Source organism: Podarcis melisellensis (assembly GCF_964234715.1).
Source record: "Podarcis melisellensis genome assembly, chromosome: 3".
In the NCBI taxonomy this organism is placed as follows: Eukaryota; Metazoa; Chordata; class Lepidosauria; order Squamata; family Lacertidae; genus Podarcis; species Podarcis melisellensis.
Genome location: NC_138530.1, coordinates 651,280 through 665,636, shown reverse-complemented (window position 1 = coordinate 665,636; position 14,357 = coordinate 651,280).

Here is a 14,357-nt window from a genome sequence, read left to right as displayed (position 1 = left end):
TCTTGCTGGTCCTTCTGGCGGGGCTGACCCCGAATCCACCCTCGGCACCTCCCTGCATTGCGAGGGGTGGACTAGATGGCCTTTGGGATCCCTTCCAACTGTTGTTGTTCTTGAGTCCTTTAGTGGTGTCCGACTCTTCGTGACCCCCTGGACCAGAGCACGCCAGGCCCTCCTGTCTTCCACTGCCTCCCGCAGTTTGGTCAAACTCATGTTTGTGGCTTCGAGAACACTGTCCCACCATCTCGTCCTCTGTCGTCCCCTTCTCCTTGTGCCCTCCATCTTTCCCAACATCAGGGTCTTTTCCAGGGAGTCTTCTCTTCTCATGAGGTGGCCAAAATCTTGGAGCCTCAGCTTCAGGATCTGTCCTTCCAGTGAGCACTCAGGGCTGATTTCCTTCAGAATGGAGAGGTTGGATCTTCTTGCAGTCCATGGGACTCAAGAGTCTCCTCCAGCACCAGAATTCAAAAGCATCCATTCTTCGGCGATCAGCCTTCTTGATGGTCCAGCTCTCACTTCTATACATCACTATTGGGAAAACCATAGGTTTAACTATATGGACCTTTGTTGGCAAGGTGATGTCTCTGCTTTTTAAGATGCTGTCTAGGTTCGTCATTGCTTTTCTCCCAAGAAGCAGGTGTCTTTTAATTTTAACACAAGTGTATTGTTGTTGTTTAGTCGTTTAGTCGTGTCCGACTCTTTGTGACCCCCTGGACCAGAGAACGCCAGGCACCTCTGTCCTCTACTGCCTCCCGCAGTTTGGTCAAACTCATGCTGGTAGCCTCGAAAACACTATCCAACCATCTCGTCCTCTGCCGTCCCCTTCTCCTTGTGCCCTCCATCTTTCCCAACATCAGGGTCTTCTCCAGGGAGTCTTCTCTTCTCATGAGGTGGCCAAAGTACTGGAGCCTCAGCTTCACAATCTGTCCTTCCAGTGAGCACTCAGGGCTGATTTCCTTCAGAATGGAGAGGTTTGATCTTCTTGCAGTCCATGGGACTCTCAAGAATCTCCTCCAGCACCAGAATTCAAAAGCATCCATTCTTTGGCGATCAGCCTTCTTTATGGTCCAGCTCTCACTTCCACACATCACTACTGGGAAAACCAGAGCTTGAACTATACGGACCTTCCAACTCTACATGTCTGTTATTCCAGGACCAGCAAGGGCAGCATTTTTTGCCCAAGAGGCGTGTGGGGTCCCCAGCAGGGGGGTGAGGAGAGGAGCCCCTTGGGGTCCCATGGGGTCTTCCTCCATCCTGTCGCCTCTCATGCGTGTTTTCTCCAGACTAAACAGCTGCCAGGGCTGCAACCTTTGGCTGTAGGCTGGGCAGAGAAGGGCAACTGGTCCTGATGGAGAGCTCCTCTCGCTCCTCTGAGGCAGCACTCAGTGGGGAAGCAGCCCAAAGCCACCCCATTGCCTGCTTGGTCACTCTGGAGATGCCAGTTCCCCTTGCTAGGTCCAGCCAGTGGCCGCCAACCCTACAAGCAGCTCAGCCTCTCTGGGCGCCCAGCCTGAGTCCCGTTCTGTCCATGGAGTTGGGAGTTTTAAGGTGCTTAGTCTTGTTAACAGAGAAATCTGAGGATCCTTTGGACCAAAAACAAGGACACCAGCCAGGAATCCCAGAGCAAAACAGCAGCCAGAAGGCTTGGTCTTTATGGAAGACTGTCGCGACAGGACTCCCACCTGCCACCAGGTGGAACAAGATGGAAGCCCCAAACAAAAGAGCCCCCAAACTTTTATTAGCTGATAATCCCCATGTTACACCCCAACTACATCACTCATACATCATGGTTACATCATGAAAGGGGAGGTCTGGTGGCAGGAATCTGAGCACCCTGGACCCTGCCCCGTGGTTCCCCTTGCCCTCCACCAAACACCCATCAAGTGGAACAAAAGAGAGATTTACATTTCCCTGTTTCCCAGCCAAGTCAATCCCACCCTTTTGTCTTCATCTGGGTTTGTTCTTTCTGGCATGGCTACCTGTCTGGCCCTCAGGTATCAGGAGGCCAGGGATTATCCCACAGGCAGAGGGGCTGCTGAGGACCTGAGCTCACATGTCTATAGGAATTTCTGGAGTTTTCCCAGTGAGCCTGTACAGAGATACATTGATCAGCGAATTCTTACATTTGGTATCATGCAGCAAAAGCCCTTTGAATAAATAGGAAGAAACTGTGATGAAGTGTTTTGTGGGGATAAATCACAAAAGTCACAAAAGTGATTGTGCTGATTTTGGTAGTGCATGATATCTGCTGGAGGGGCAACCCCTCCCCAAACTATACATAAATTCCTGCAACAGTCTTCATCTCAGGGTTGTGGGTTCGAATTCCCACATTGGGCAAAAGATTCCTGCATTGCAGGGGGTTGGACTAGATGACCCTCGGGGTCCCTTCCAAGTCAACAGTTCTATGGTTCTGTTATCAGTGACTCTAAGGACAACTTTGTAAGTGTTCTTCTCTGCAGCCTTCGCTTCGGCTCGGCTTCCTTTGCATGTTCGCCCTGCAGATGTCAGCAATGCGCTAAAAAGGGTCTTTTCACAGGGCTCCCCCCCCCCCTCCCAGGGAGGAAGAGGCTCTGTTCAGGGACAGACTTGGCTCCCTCCTCCTCCTCCTCTCAAAACTCCTCCAGCTCTGATCCTGCTCAGGCTCCTTAGCAGCTGTTATTTACATAACAAAAAGCTTAACTGGTTTGGCCCTTGATTGAGTCTGGACCCCTAAATGGGCGCCTGGCTCCATCCTGTCTCAAGCAGCCTTGGGTTATTTCATTCTTCCATCCATCACTTTTTACAAAAACAAGTTGGGTTGGCTGGAAGAAAAGGCAACAGGAGAGTCAAAACAGTCGCATCATATGGAATACTGAAAGCTAGGAAAAGATCCTTCTCCGCCCCAAGCAGAAGAACCTTGAACCTCATCAAAGAGAGAATAAGAATGTCTTTGCCTGAAAGCACCAGGTGAGCCTCCCAGGGGGAGGGCAGCCCACAGCCAAGGGGCCACCACTGGCAAGGCCTCTCCTCCCATTGGCAGCCTCTGCACTTGCCTCCAAGGAAGGCTTCTTGGGGAGGACAGCCTGGGGAGACGCAGACCTTGTGATCCTGGGGTCCTGAACATCATAATAATAATAATAATAATAATAATAATAATAATAATAATAATAATTTACCATATTTTTTGCTCTATAAGACGCACCAGAAGAAGAAGAAGAAGAAGCGTTTGGATTTGATATCCCGCCTTTCACTCCCTTTAAGGAGTCTCAAAGCGGCTCACATTCTCCTTTCCCTTCCTCCCCCACAACAAACACTCTGTGAGGTGAGTGGGGCTGAGAGACTTCAAAGAAGTGTGACTGGCCCAAGGTCACCCAGCAGCTGCAGGTGGAGGAGCAGGGAAGCGAACTCGGTTCACCAGATTACGAGACTACCTCTCTTAACCACTACACCATACTGGCTCTCACCAGACCACAAGACGCACCTAGTTTTTGGAGGAGGAAAACAAGAAAAGAAAATTCTGAATCTCAGAAGCCAGAACAGCAAGAGGGATCGCTGCGCAGTGAAAGCAGCAATCCCTCTTGCTGTTCTGGCTTCTGGGATAGCTGCACAGCCTGCATTTGCTCCATAAGACGCACACACATTTCCCCTTACTCTTTAGGAGGGAAAAAGTGAGTCTTATAGACCAAAAAATACGATGTACCCTGCCCTCCCCAGCCAGAGCCAGGCTCAGGGTGGCTAACACCAATAAAATCACAGTAAAATTCAATTAAAGGCTTTCTAGCAATGGGGAGGACGGGATGAGTGCTTGCCCAGTCGCTTTGAGTGACCAGGACCTGGGAGAGACCAGGGTTCAAATCCCCACCTGGGTGATTTGGGGGCCAGCCTCTCAGCCTAACCTACCTCACAAGGTTGTTGTGGAGCTTAAATGAGGAGGGGGAGAAGGGTGCAGGACACCTTGAGCTCCTTGGAGAAAGGAGGTGGGATGTGAATGCAATCATTGAAGAAGCTCCATTGCAGCTGTATCTGGAATTCGAGATCTGACTGATTCAAGTCTCACTTGCCCAGAGGGATGGGAGAGCTCTGGATCTGGCCCTCTGGATCTGGCCCTTTACAGCACCAAGCCCTTGCTCTGAGTTGGACCAGACCCCGACTGGCACTCATTGCAGGCGGGCCAGAATTGGTGTTATCTGCTGGGGCTGCCTGACCCAGAGACTCCCCACCCCACCCCTCACTGCCGGCAAAGGCCTGTCCTTGCTGATCTTTATCTATGAAGGTTTCAGATGTGCTGGAAACCACTTAGAGATTTAAACCACTTAAAACAGCAAAAGCAGTGTATAAACTCTCTGAATAAATCAATGCAGGGCAGGAGATATGCTCCAGAGGTCCAGACCGTGGGGAGCCCCAAGAAATTAACAAATACAATTTGGACTATCATTTGATCTTTTTTATTTTAGTTTTTTAATTTTTTAATTGAAGTATTATGATTGGATATTTAATTGATTGTTTTTTGTTGGAAAATCAATAAAAATGAATGCAGGGCAGCCCCAGTTTTGACCACGTCAGCTGCATCAGGCAGGAAACCTCCACAGAGCAGGAACTTCTCCTTGACCTCCCAGTCAAATCTGATGTGACAGCAGGAAGGCGGCTCAAGGCTCCAGGCTCCTCTCTTCCAGGTCCTGGGACTCCGGAGCGGAAACCCTCCTGGTGCGCTTTGCTACAGCTGAAAGTGGGGACAAAGCCGCCTTTGGGAAGAGAGCGGTCTGCAGAGCCAGAGCACATGGGGGTGGGACTTGTGGGGGCCGCGTCCCAGATTGGCTGCGTTTGATGTCATGGAATGCTTGCAGGCCTTTTATCTGGCGATGGCCGGGGCAGCATAGGCCTGGGAGAGAAACGGCAGGCCTGGTGTGCTGGGGGAGGCCCTGATCCAGGGGAAACGAAGGAAAGCAGAGCCGAGTGGGGAGATGGAGAAAGTGGGCAGGCCAGGGCAGAGCCCAGCGACAAGGGAGGAGAGGACACACAAAAGAAAGCTCTTCTTTATGCAGCGTGTAGTTAGACTATGGAACTCTCTCCTACTGGAGGCAGGAATGGTCACCAACTTGGCGGCCTGAATTTTGTCTTGCTCTCAGGAAGAAGCAACATGATAGACGTCACACATGGCAGGGAGAAAGTGGAGAGATGTGGTGTTTTTTTCCTCGTTACTCTAGAACTCATGGACAACTAAGGAAACTGAATATTGGAAGATTAAGGGCAAGAATTTGCTGCATTTCTAGCACGACAAGGGATAGACTAGATGAGCCTTGGGGTCCCTTCCAACTCTACAGTTCTGTGATTTGGCAATGCCATCTGGATTCTCTCCTGGGAGGTTGTGTGTGTGTGTCTGTGTGAGAGAGAGAACAAATGATGACAATTCCAGAGAAAAGGGTTTTCATGGAATCGGCTCTTCTTTCACTGGAAGTTTTCAGAACTTCTGGCCCAAGCAAACCCAGTGGGAATTCAAAAGCCTGGATGGTGCACCTTCGTGTCTGAGTTGCATCCGGTCGGTTTGTTCGGTGGTCACTCTGGTGTTTTTGGCCCTTCTGGGGAAATGGTTGGTTCTTGGACGTTCTGCCTTTAGGAGCAATCCTAAGCACGAACCTTCTCTCAGCCAACTTGGTGAAGCAGATAGAGCAAAGATAGAATGATCCCTGGGACAGGAGAGCCCAAGGATGCCCCCCGAAAGGAAAGGCATGGGTCTCACTTTCTAGAGAGAGAGACCCAACACACACACACACACCCTCCTAGCTTATGGTGGCCAGATGTCCCCCTTTCTCAGGGACAGTCCCCGGATTCACAAATCTGTCCCCAGACAAAATCCGTCCCCGGGATGTCCCCGGATTTGATTTAATGTCGCCGGATTTATATTTTAAGAGTTGTAGGTTTATTAGTAGGGAATGAACGTTGCGTGATCGGTTCAACGGCACAAGACACATCATATGGGGACTTCCGACGAGGCAAAATGTCAGGCGCCACGGCAGAGAGCAGATCCTGAAGCCAGCCAGAGCCGATTGCGCTACCAGGCAGACTCCGGGCTGCTGAGACTGCCACTGCCACTGCCAAGGGGGAACTGCTGACACACACATACCATGACCCAAATCAAACCAGGAACGAGTGCGCCCGGCCACCCGGTCAACTGACTTCTCTTTTTTTTAAAAAAAAAAAAAAGTGTCCCTGGATTCTTTGAAAAAAATCTGGTAGGCTTATGCTAGCTCCTGTTGGATAAGAAGAATCAGGAGAAGCCTGGATGGAGGAGCCCCTTGTCTGGCCAGACCAGGCTGGACATGTCACCAAGATGTGACCAAATCTGGTGTGCAGATCAAGGGAAGTCACAGTCCCACTCTGTTCTGCCCAGCTGCAGCCCCGTGTCTGGTTCTGGGCATCCCAGTTTAAGGAGGATATTGACAAGCTGGAAGGCGGGCAGAGGAGGGAGACCAAGATGATCCAGGGTCTGGAAACCAAACCTTATTAAGAATGGTTGAAGGAGCTGGGGATGTTCAGCCTGAGAAAGGGGGGGACTGAGCGGAGATATGAGAGCCATCTTCAAATATCTCAAGGGCTGTCATGTGGAAGAGGGAAGAAGCTTCTTTTCTCCTGCTCTGGAGGTTAGGACTCGAACCCATGGCTTCAAGTTACAAGAAGGGAGATTCTGACTAAAGATCAGGAAGAGCATTCTGACAGCAAGAGCCGTTCGACAGTGGAACAGACTCCCATGGGAAGTGGTGGACTCTCCTTCCTTGGAGGTTTTTAAGCAGAGGTTAGATGGCCATCTGTCATGGATGCTTTAGCTGAGATTCCTGCATGGCTGGGGGTTGGACTAGATGACCCCTGGGGGTCCCAATTCTGTGGTTCTGTGATTCTCTCTCTGGGACCCTGCAGAGCACGAGCAGCGGGGGAAGCCCCCTCCTCTTCCTTTCCCAGGGGCCCTGCATGACCTGTGCTTCTGCTGACTCAGCTCCGCTCATCCAGTCCAGGAGGCTCCTGTCACCTTCTCCTTCCTCCAGCAGCAGCTGGGAGAGATCAGGAAAGATGGATTGGGGAGAAGGGGGGTCTGGGAAAGGAGTGAGGGGGGGGGAGGAAAAGGGGGAAGAACAGCTGGACCAGACTCCAGTCCCCACAGTGCACTGCCGGCCTTTGCTGCTGCTATGGCCTCCCCACCCCCTTCAGCGCCCCCTACAATTATTTTTGCTTCTGGGTTAGTAGCTGTAGAGAAAATATTTGCACCTTTCCAGGAGTGGGTTCAGCCAGCTGCAGGGACCCTGGAGGACAAGAGGCAGGAAGGGGCTGCAAGAGGGAGAAGAGATTGCTGGATCAGGCCAGAGGGGGTTAACTCCAGCATCCTGTTCTCAGAGACCAGCCAGATGCAAACAGATGCAAACAGCAGCAGCAGCAGCAGTGCCTCCTCTCCCCACTTGGGATTCTCAGCTACTGGAATCCAGAGGCATTTACTGCATCCAGCAGTGAGGGATGGAGAGACTTCATCATCATCATCATCATTTTTTTTGTATTCCGCCTTTTCACAGTTAAAGCAATGCTTAAGGCGGCTTGCAATAGGAAAAGATTTACAAACATAGCAGTCATAAAAGTAAAAAGTACGTTTCCGAGCACAATTCAAAGTGTTGGTGCTGACATTTAAAGCCCTAAACGGCCTCGGTCCAGTATACCTGAAGGAGCGTCTCCACCCCCATCATTCTGCCCGGATGCTGAGGTCCAGCGCTGAGGGCCTTCTGGCGGTTCCCTCATTGCGAGAAGCAAAACTACAGGGAACCAGGCAGAGGGCCTTCTCGGTAGTGGCGCCCACCCTGTGGAACGCCCTCCCATCAGATGTCAAAGCGATAAACATCTACCTGACATTCTGAAGACATCTGAAGGCAGCCCTGTTCAGGGAAGTTTTTAATATGTGATATTTTACTGTATTTTTGGTTTTTATGGAAGCCGCCCAGAGTGGCTGGGGAGGCCCAGCCAGATGGGCGGGGTATAAATAAATTATTATTATTATTATTATTATTATTATTATTATTATTATTATTATTATCATTTAAAACACATCAAATCTACATAACCAAACTGAACAATTTTCACATAAAAATAAAGATACAGTGGTACCTCGGGTTAAGTAATTAATTGGTTCTGGAGGTACATCCTTAACCTGAAACTGTTCTTAACCTGAAGCACCACTTTAGCTAATGGGGCCTCCTGCTGCTGCTGCACCACCACTGCATGATTTCTGTTCTCATCCTGAAGCAATGTTCTTAACCTGAGGTAATATTTCTGGGTTAGCGGAGTCTGTAACCTGAAGCGTCTGTAACCCGAGGTACCACTGTACAAAAAATTAATATCAGTAAAAGCAAAAACTCCAAACAAAACTTCCCCTAGAATACCCCCATCCTTGCTGGGCAGCAGCAGTTCTTATGAAGCCTGTCAGGTGGAAAGAGGCAGGATCGGGGCCCTCAGGCTCCCAGCAGGCCAGCCTTCCCTCTCTCACATTCATCCCCCATTCCCAGCAGCGATGAGCCTCGAAGGGCAACCAGAACTGCGCACCCTCCTCCAAGTGTGATCACACCATAGATTTATATAATGATATGATAATATTAGCAGTTTTAGTTTCAATCCCTTGATGCTCCATAGCATGGAATCCCCCTTTTTTACTGCTCTCAGCCTGAGCTGCCTCTCAAGGTTGTGGTGGGCTCACAGGTAAGGGTGCATATGCTTTGGGCGAGTTGTTGTTGTTGAGTCGCTTAGTCGTGTCCGCCTCTTCCTGACCCCCTGGACCAGAGCACGCCAGGCACTCCTGTCTTCCACTGCCTCCCGCAGTTGGGTCAAACTCATGCTGGTAGCTTCCAGAACACTGTCCCACCATCTCGTCCTCCATCGTCCCCTTCTCCTTGTGCCCTCCATCTCTCCCAGCATCAGGGTCTTTTCCAGGGAGTCTTCTCTTCTCCTGAGGTGGCCAAAGTCTTGGAGCCTCAGCTTCAGGATCTGTCCTTCCAGTGAGCACTCAGGGCTGATTTCCTTCAGGGTGGAGAGGTTGGATCTTCTTGCAGTCCATGGGACTCTCCAGAGAATTGGGCGAATTAAGTACTGCAAATAGCTGCGCTGGCCTCAGCCAGGTGTTAAATCTCCTTCCATTTATTTTCTTTGTATTTATTTTATTTATTTCATTTCTATCCCACGCGGTGTCCTGCGTTGTTCTCCCCCACCCTCATTTAACTCCCACCACAACCCTTTAGGGTAAGTTAGGCAGAGACGCAGCGACTGGCCCACAGTCACCCGGTGAGCTTCATTCAAGCCCAAGCGGAAATTCAAACCCTGCTCCGACCCACAAACCACCGCACCGAGCTGGCCCTGGATCAGCGGCAGGGAACTGGGTGCAGCCGCTGGACCCGAAAGCGCAGCTCGCAGCCTGGAACAGCGACGGCTGGCTTGCAGAAGGCGCAGCTGGGAGCTGCCAGCATGTCACGAAAGTGTGGGAAGCTTCAAAGTTGTCCAGGGTTCTTCTGCCAAGCAGGATGTTGCGCGGAGCAGAGGAGGAGGGAAGGCTTAGAAGAACCAGGCTGGGCTTGCAGCCCCGGAGTCCAGGCTCCGCGCCAAGGTGGCCCCCTCCCAGGTGCCGCGGGAATCGGGTTACGCATCGAGATGCGGCAGATAAGGAGCCACCAGGCGCCCTTCTTTCTCCCTTCTGCAAGTGGAAGTTTACATGGAAAAGCTCTCTTGTTAAGGGATGTGTTGGCAAGGCACCTGGAACATGCTCGGATAAAAAGGGAAGAGAATTACAAAAAGCAAATTTAAACGGACAGAAAAGCCGCGTTTGGGGAAAAATGCGTTTCCAAGAGATCTGTATGTAAACAGGTGGCTCTTTCTGAATTCTTCAACACTCCTCGTGTGCAAAGGAGCGAACAGCTGAAGGCGGCAGGGGGCCAGATCTCCCCGCTGAGGTCCAAGGGCAGCTCCTAGCAGATGAGGCTCCAGGTTTCTAGCCTGGGAAGCAAGGAAACCGGTGCGGCTGCATGAGGGGCTTAAACATGAGCTGAGAGTTAAGAAGGGCATGTCTAAGAAACGGAAGAATGGGGAGATCACAAAGGAGGAGTGTGCAGGGGTAGCCAACAGTTGCAAGGGGGAGTTCAGGCTGGCGAAAGCTCAGAATGAGCTCAGGCTTGCAAGAGAGGTTAAAAACAGTGTCCCCCCCCCCCCCAGAAAAATAGGTGCAAATACTCATCATGAAGTCGTCACAGTAAGTGTCACACTTTTTAACCAAAAAATAAGGATGTGCCTGTCCTGGGCCCGTTGTTGTTCAATGTCCTTATAAATTTGGATCAAGGAATTGAGGGGGTGCTCATCAAATTTGCAGATGACACCAAACTGGGAGGGGGAGCTGATGCCACAGAAGACAGAATCAGAATTCAGAATGATGTTAACAGATTGGAAAACTGGGTCCAAGCTAACAGAATGAATTTCAGGAAGAACAAATGCAATGTTCTGCACTTAAGACAGTGCACAAATATAAGATGGGGGACACCTGGCTTGCCAGCAGTAATAGGAAGAAGGAGGAGGAGGAGGAGGAGGAGGAGGAGGAGGAGGAGGAGGAGGAGGAGGAGGAGGAGAAGAAGAAGTAGTTATTATTTATACCCCACCCATCTGGCTGAGTTTCCCCAGGGCAAGTGAAAAAAGGCTCTAGGGTAAGGTTACCAGATTTTTTCCCCAACGAATCCGGGGACACTTTTCAACTTCAATTGATTTTGCATGGGAACTGATTTGTAAATCCGGGGACGTCTGGTAACCTTAATCTCAGGGTCTTAGTAGACCACAAGCATAACACAAGTTGACAGTGTGATGCTGCAACAACTAAGAACCAAATGCTATTTTAAGTTGATGGGCTCCCAGGAAAGGCCACTCCAAAAACAGGAGGCAGGATTTGATGGGCCCTCTGTGGCCTGCCGCTGTTTTGGGGCTTGCCCCCTTTCCTCTCTCGGAGTGGGGGATGCTGTGGGTGTTGATGGCGCAGGCGGATATTCCAGGGGGCACCTGCTCTGTGCTGCTGCTGGCCCTGTGTCACTGCCCTTCCAGGAATCATCCCGGCAGAGGGAGGGAGGGAGGAGGCATCCGGGCAGCCTGTCCAGTGTCGCCACTGGGGAGGAAGCACCTGCAGAACCACCTTGCATCTGTGCTGTGGGGCAGGCGGCTCCTGCTGCCTGCTGCCCTTTCCCCTTTGCTTCCTTCCCTGGGAGGCGGGCAGGGAGGGGGGAGCCAATGGGGGGAGAACTCCGCTTGGAAGAGTGACCGGGTGGGCAGAGAGGTCATTGAAACCACCAAAACAACAACCCAGAGGAAGACGGGGGACTCACCCAGTTCCCTCTCCCCAGCCCAGCTTCTGCACTAAGGAGAGGATGGCAGAACTGTCCCCTGACAGCCACCCCCAAGTGAGACACCTACAGAGCTGAGGTGTCCCCACAGGCTGCCTCCACACCTGTGGGACCCTCCCCGCCTGCAGGTGTGCCGGAACCCAAGCCTGAGCATTGCAGACCCCTTTGACCCTGGCGCAAGTGATGCCCTGATGCCCAGCTCCAGAGCTTTTTGCTTCGCATGTTGCCCCAAGGGGACTTTTGTCCAGGAAGGCAGCCTATAAATGCTTAAAATATCAATAAGCAGATGGTTTGATTATTTAAAATACTGTTTACTTCAAAGTCCTCAGAGTAGCTCACGAAGCAAAAAAATAAAATAAAAAAGTTCAAGACACATTACAATAATAAAAGGACCAGGAACTATAAAACCAGAGAGCAAGAAACAGCAACTAAAGAGAACAGCAGACATTGCAAGGGAAGAGAGTCAGCGGCAGCCAAACTGCAAAGCAGGCACTCAGAGGCTTCCCGAGTGGGAAGCAAAGGAGAATCAAGTTGGGGCCTTGCAGATCTCAGAAGAAGGACTCCTGAAGCAGACTTTGAAAGCAGGAGCATTTATCTGAACAGCCTTGGCAGCTGACGAACTTTCGATTCTCCTGCCACTGGAATGCTGACTTGAAGGCTTTGTTTACTTATTTATTAATTTTTAAATGATGTTTTAGAGTGAACACTGCCTTGATGTGGTGGTAGAGATACTTTTATAAATACTTTTATAAACACCGTAAACGAACAGTTAAGGCAGGCAGCCCTTCAGAGTCATCTGGTGGCTCCCAAGCCCTTTGCCACTTGGTTGGTCAATGGTGCCCCACGAGAGATTCTAAGATGGGTGGCATGGGGTGAAACTGGCCGGCCCCATTGCCAGCTTCCGTGTTTGAACTACTGGCCATTTCCAAAGTGTCTTAGGAGGCAGCCTCACATATAACGCTTGAAAGTCATCGGATCTGGACGTTACCAGAGCATGAGGGCTCAATAGCCACTAGCCAAGATGACCACTTTCTGCCTCCGGCGGTATGATCCCGATTGCCATTGGCTGCTGCACTCAAGTCCTGCCTGGGGGGCTTCCCTGAAGAGGCCCCCATGAGAACACTGGCTTGGTGCAGCTGCAGCCTCTCCTGATACATCCCTGCGGCCAGGAGAGATGAGCAGACGCAGCTGAAGAAAGGGAGACCGGAATAGCTCTAGACCCCAAAGTCGGCCCCATCCTGTCTCCTGTACACCATCTCCCAGGTGTGGGAGAAAATCAGGCCTTTGCGTTGTGTTTGGGGTATGAAATATACCCAGAGTCAAGTGTGGATTTATTTCATGCTCTTTATTCAGCTCATAGTAGTGAGGAATGGAGTCCCCCCCCCCAAAAAATGTCTGCTTTATATACATTATTTACACAATGGGCCCCACGTGATTGGTTAGTTCCAGGATTCTCCTGTAGGCCAATCAGGTTGCGGATTCACTTCCACATGGAGCTGGATTGGGTGGCTCCTGCGGACCAATCAGACTGCTGCATTCTGGATCCTATTGTTTGAGGACCAATCAGACTGCTGCATTCTGGATCCTATTGTTCGAGGACCAATCAGACTGCTGCATTCTGGATCCTATTCAACTCAGTACATAATAGGGCAAAGGTCTGTTCAATTGCATTGGAGAAGACCCCATCGGACAGACTTCCTTCTGAGCTCATCCACAGGGTGTTCTGCTCACATACAGAACTTAGCAGCTTTTATAGAGGTGGCAGAGTTATCACAACCTGGTTAACCGGAAACCACGGTAAACTAGCTTTGCAGGGGAAAAACTCAGGAAAACAGCATTGCTGGTCAAACCCCTCACAGAATCATAGAGTTGGAAGGGACCCCCAGAGTCATCTAGTCCAACCCCCTGCAATCTCAGTTAGTGCATCCAGGAGAGATGGATGCTTTCTTTAAATGTTCTTTAAACAAACCAACAGGGACGTAGGTGGCACTGTGGGTTAAACCACAGAGCCTAGGACTTGCTGATCAGAAGGAATGTGGTTTGAATCCCCGCGAGGGGTGAGCTCCTATTGTTCGGTCCCAGGTCCTGCCAACCCAGCAGTTCGAAAGCACGTCAAAGTGCAAGTAGATAAATAAGTACCACTCCGGTGGGAAGGTAAACGCCGTTTCCGTGTGCTGCTCTGGTTCTCCAGAAGCAGCTTAGTCATGCTGGCCACATGACCTGGAAGCTGTACGCTGGCTCCCTCGGCCAATAAAGCGAGATGAGCGCCGCAACCCCAGAGTCGGCCATGACTGGACCTAATGGTCAGGGGTCCCTTTCCCTTTAAACAAACCAACAAACCCTCAAATCCTCCACACTTCCTTCCCCTTTTCTCCCGACTCTTTTTAACACTCTGAGGGAGACAGAAGCAGAACCAGGCTTCTTGCAGGCCTCGCAGACCAGACCCAGCTCAGATTTGGCTCAGTCTGGCACTTGAGAATATGGACCCTGCCCGCCCCATCGCCACTGAATGGGACTCAGGGCAGGTCCTTTCGCCTGCTGCCCCCCCCCTTGGGCACCCCAGCCACGTGTCCACTACAAGATCAGCTCCTTTTGGGTTCTGGGCAGCGCCTGGGGAAGAGATGCGCAGAAGGAAAGGCACCTGAGCCGGGGGGGGGGGGCAGCCCCTGTCCCCGCGGATCTTGGGCTCTCCTGTGTCCGGGGGGGGGGCTGGACGGTGGGCGAGGGCTGCTCTCCCTCTCCCAGCAGAGGCTCCTCCCTGCCTCCCCCCCCCAGGCCCCTCTCGGGGGTTCGGCCAGGAAAGTGCCATTGGGCTGAATTGCGGTGGGGAGTGGCCGCCCCCTCCCTCCCCCCCACAACCGCCTTCCAGATGCTTTTCCCATAAAAGGCAAAAGAGCCTCGACTGGGAAGGAGCCGCCAGATGGGAGCCAGTCGGGGAGGGGACGGGGGGGGCGAGGACCAGAAGCCTCCGCTTGCGAGGACATCATG